The sequence below is a fragment of the Lolium rigidum genome, chromosome 7 (genome assembly GCF_022539505.1).
Source record: "Lolium rigidum isolate FL_2022 chromosome 7, APGP_CSIRO_Lrig_0.1, whole genome shotgun sequence".
NCBI classification, from domain to species: domain Eukaryota; kingdom Viridiplantae; phylum Streptophyta; class Magnoliopsida; order Poales; family Poaceae; genus Lolium; species Lolium rigidum.
Genome location: NC_061514.1, coordinates 271161639 through 271166749, shown reverse-complemented (window position 1 = coordinate 271166749; position 5111 = coordinate 271161639). Strand labels below are relative to the sequence as shown.

General features: G+C 45.2%; 1 pseudogene; it reads left to right on the top strand.

The window, feature by feature from the left end:
- The first annotated feature begins 3221 nt into the window (after positions 1-3221).
- On the top strand, positions 3222-4636 carry LOC124676380 (annotated as a pseudogene).
- Positions 4637-5111: the final 475 nt, after the last annotated feature.

The following is a 5111-nucleotide window of genomic DNA, read 5'->3' as shown; positions in this document are numbered from 1 at the left end:
ATCACTCTTCGTGCGGTGTTAGGCCTTGATGAGGCGCCAATGAAGGACGTAGTATTTACATATGTGAAGAATGGCCCTCTCATCGAGCCTCGCGCGAGAAGAGGATCTACCTCGACAAATGAAAGGTCTGCTAAATTGGTACAAGGGTTACATAAAACATGAAAACGCCAAAGACTATATCTATGCGGAAGTTAAATATGTGCATCACTTCAAACGTTACTGGGTACAAATTCCTCCGAGTGAATTGTTCCGGTTGTTCAATCTGCGCGAGCTCGACAAATCTATCATCGGTTGCTACGTTCGTAAGTGATTTATTAATTTCTACCCCATCTCGTTCATTGCCTGCACTATATATATATATATTGTCCTAACTATCTTGTTGTGTACGCTATATATTATGCAGAATGAAGAAGCGCGAAATGCGAATAAGGAACATCCATGATGTTGGGTTCATTGACCCACACATCGTTAATTCATATGTGTTAGAATACCACCCCGCCGACGTGGAGGAAGACCTGTGGCGGTTTATTAGAAAACAGCAAGAGAAAAGTGATATTCTATTTCCTTACCATTTTGGGTGAGTGTTTCTGTCTTGAGCACATTCTCTTTTGTTTACTCCATGCATGGTATGTGGCTAATCGATGAGTTATGCATGATTGTGCATGTATCGTGTCCGCAGGTTCCACTGGATTCTTATGGTAATTAAAGTTCAGACCTCCTCGGTTCTCGTCCACGACTCTCCGAATATGGATCCGGCGCTTTGGGGCGACATGAGAAAAATGATGCAAAAGTAATTATTTTCATTCATTTGCGCTCTATATCGATCGGCCTATTTCGTTCATCATTTCCTAATATCAAGTAACTAATTAATAACTCTCTTGTTTATTTAATTTTCTTTGCCTCGTAGGGTTTGGAGACGGTTCGTAGATACCAAGGTCGGTGAATTCAAAAAAGAGCTACATTTTAAAATGGCGAGTGCCGACGTACTGAGGATACTCAGCCACCGGGGACCAATCTATGTGGATACTATGTTTGTGAGAGGATCAGGAGATACTGCAATGAGCGGGACCCGGACGTGTGAGAACAACATCCTGAGGAATAACCTCCGGAAGACGCTTATTCCGGAAGCTCGCTTCCGACCACTTCAAGAGGAACTAGGCTGGATGGTTGGCGAGGGAAGTCATCGATCCTAGAGGAGAACACTATTACGATGACGTAGATCTTTATACGCACCGGAATTTGTAACTAACTTGTTCAAAATTGTATATGGTCATCCGATATTGAATATATATTGTATATGGTCATCCGATATTGAATATATATTGTATATTACTCTTGAATTCTTTTTGGTTCTAATTTCAAATTTGTTTGAAATTGTACATTCATATGCATGTATGTATACAGTACCGTAGAATATGTGAAACTCCTTCAAAATTAAAACCCAAAAGAAATAAAATAATACAAATTAAAAAGAAACCAGATTTAGGGGAGGGGGGCTAAACCCTAAACCTGCGGAGGCCTTTAGTCGCGGTTGGCCGGAAGAACCGCGACTAAAGGTCCTCCGCCCTAGCGCTCGCTCTGCGGCCCACGTGGATGGGCCTTTAGTCGCGGTTCGTAAGGAACCGCGACTAAAGGGGGGGGCCTTTAGTCGCGCTACTTTGGTCGCGGTTGGGCCACCGCGACTAATGGCAGTTGCCAACCGCGACCAAAGCCCCTTTATCCATCCCTGTGCCTACAGTATTTTAATCCTGCTGTTTACTATAATCACTACTGCTGTCTTTGTTACTCTGCTGCTTATATTTCACTACTGCTACTGCTATAAAACTGTTGCTACTGATAAACTCTTGCGAGCAAGTCTGTTTCCAGGAGCAGCTGAATTGAAAACTCCGCTGTTAATGCTTACAAATATTCTTTGGCTCCCCTTGTGTCGAATCAATAAATTGGGTTTTACTTCCCTCGAAGACTGTTGTGATCCCCTATACTTGTGGGTCATCAAGGCTCCTGCTACTCGCCGGTGCCGGACAAGGAAGGAGAGGCGGCGTGGCCTCCCGCCTGCTCTGCTGCCGGTCGGGAGAGGGTCGGACCTGGAGAGCTGGGGCGGTGGCGTGCGCTAGGCAGCAGAGAGAACTACTGTGAGATTGGTCTGCGGGGGGAAATGGAGTGGTGGAGGAGATGCGGGGCAGCGACCCCTAGCGGGCGCGAGGAGTTTTCCGGATGGAGTGAGCTAGGCTGAGTTGCGAAGCTCGAATCGAGCTTCGCAACTGGGCATGGCCGAGGAGCTGCTTTTGGCATGAGGTGGGCATAGCTGAAGGCAGCCGACCCGACCGAACAAACATCAAATAGTGGGATGAGATGGGAATCTCTCAACCGAGCCAGCCTAGCAAACACATCCTTACTTGATGTGGTCACCGATGCATGTAATTGTTGAAGCATGCGCCATAAGGTGCGGTTTCCCTCCCAGAAGAAGGCCTGAATAGGATCATCCCGCTTTTCAAATTGCCATGTTACTCGCTTGTGTAATAATTCAGCGTATACCCTAGCTCGTAGAGCTAGTAGTTTGGTAGTTTTCTTTTTCGTGATACTGTTCCGGAGTTCCTCCGCAACAAAACTGTATATTGATTATGTCTAATCAATAAAATGCTGAAGTCTAAAAAAAAATACTCTCTCCGTCTCAGTTTACTAATCTTCCTCGTATCACTAGGTCGCTAATTTAATATATATAATTTAAATTATATAATGTAAAAATTATATCATTAGAAAATAGAATATCTGAACTTCCTAATGATATAATTTTTATACTCCCTCCGTCCGTTAATAGATGTCGGAAGGTTTGTCTAAATTTAGATGTATATATGCATTAAAAAGTGTCTAGATACATTCGAATTTAAACAAATTTTGGATATCTAAAAATAGATAGTGGTAGTAAGATATAACTAATGCTAACTTAGTCAAATTTGCGACCTAGGGTACGCCCACGCTGGGAGTAGTACTCACCTCAACTGGAACGCCGCCTCCCTCGAACCCAGCGACGTGGTGTCACTCTTTTTCAGGATGTTGACTTGGATTGTTGACATGAAAACAAAATTGAAACCATGTCCGGGATGTTGACTTTTGGGCACTCTTTTTGCTCTTCTCTGTGATAGTAAACCCTAAAAATTCTCAAAAATATCCCCCGATTTGATTGTCAGCCCTCAGCCTCAGCCGGATCCTGACACAGTCCAATGGAGGGACCACCGGCGACCGATGCCGACTGGTCCTGCCCGCTGACCTCCTCAACACCGTCCTCGGCGGGCTCGAGTTCCCGGACCTCTTCTCCTCCGCCGCCGTCTGCACCACCTGGCGCGACACAGTCCGCGCCTTCCGCCACCTCGGCATGCAGTAGCGGAGGTAGAATTAAAATTTAGGTGTGGCGGAATGACCATGTACTAAGCAAAATTAAGTAATTTATGTACAATTATGGATACATACTATGCAAAATATAGGAATTTAGGTGTGGCAAAGGCCATAGCTTGCCAGATAGCTGGCTCCGCCACTGTCGGCATGTACAACTGTCCCCAAACCCCATGCCTCCTCTACATCGCCGCCGCCACCGGCACCCACACCGCCGAGCTATTCAGCCTCGCTGTCGCTGATAAGAAGACCTACAAGGCCCGTATCCCGGCCCGACCCTCCCATCGGGGAGCGAAACATCGACGGTTCGTCGCACGGGTGGCTCGTCACGGCCGACGGCCGCTCCGAGCTCCACCTCCTCAACCCCGTGACCGGGGAGCAGATCGCGCTCCCATCCGTCGTCACCATCGAGCAGGTAAGCCCCGTCTTCGACCACGTCGGCAGCCTCGAAAGGTACGACCTTTCTTTCTACAAAGACACTACCGGAAAGGAGTACCAGCCGCGGCAGCCATATGCTCTGGACGAGCTCCGCGGCATATTTTATCGGAAGGTCGTATTATCCTGTGATCCTTCGCAGGGTACTTGCACCGTCATGATGATTCACGAACCCTACGCGCAACTCTCATTCGCGAGCGTTGGTGATGATAAGTGGCATTGGATAACCACTTCCTTCAACGATTACTCTGGCCGCGATTACTCTGACTGCATATTTTATGATGGCGCGTTCTATGTGATGAATCTCCTAGGTGGAAGTCATCGCTATACCATTGGAGGTTATTATCCCAGGCGAGAAATAATTTTGAAGGACACCTCGCCATTCATCGCACATAATTTATACATTTGCCGGACTTTGTCTGGCGATTTTCTGCAAATCTGGAGGCACACAACTAACTTCGGCGAGGAGACTGAAGAGATCCATACAACTAGTGTTTTTATATACAAGGTTGACTTTGACAAGCAATGTACTACGGATGCGCGTGCCTTGGGGGATGATGCATTGTTCATCGGGCATAATTACACGTGTTGTTTTTCCACAAAGGATTACCCAAGTTTGTTGCCCAACCGTGTTTATTTCACTGACGATGATGAGTACTGCTCCGTACCGGATTCAAAAGTCAGTCGTCGGGATGTTGGGATATATAATTTGGAGGCTAGTTGTGTCAGTGATGTAGTCTCCCCCCAAAAGTGGTTAAATTGGCCAGGTCCTGTATGGATCACTCCAAGTTTTAATAAGATTCACAAATAGGTATGTTTCTAGAACATAGTGAATTCCTTTGTTTCTTGTCAGTTTGTAACCTCACGTGGGATGATTACTTCCATTCAACCCTCTGGTTGTTTTGCGTTTCAAATTTTACTTCTTATTGCACCTTGTGCAAACATTTCATACTTATTACCTTTGTCCCTAATTATAAGACATTTTGGTAGGCTACAAAACGTCTTATAATTAGGAACAAGAGTGTGCCTTAAATAGTGCACATTTTTTTAGAATAACTACTGTAGCAGGGTTTTCTTGTTGCTAATATTAAATAACTTTTGTATTCTAGTCGTTGTTAAGACTCACTGTATTTTAGTTGTTATATTAAGACTCACTCTATAAATAGCATGTGTTCTCTATTTCATCACAGTGAGGATTCATATTTTGTTGCCTGGTATGCTGGAAAGTTCCAAGAGAGTTCTGCAAAACTCGTGTTAAAATCATTCCAAGACCGTCGTAGTTTTCA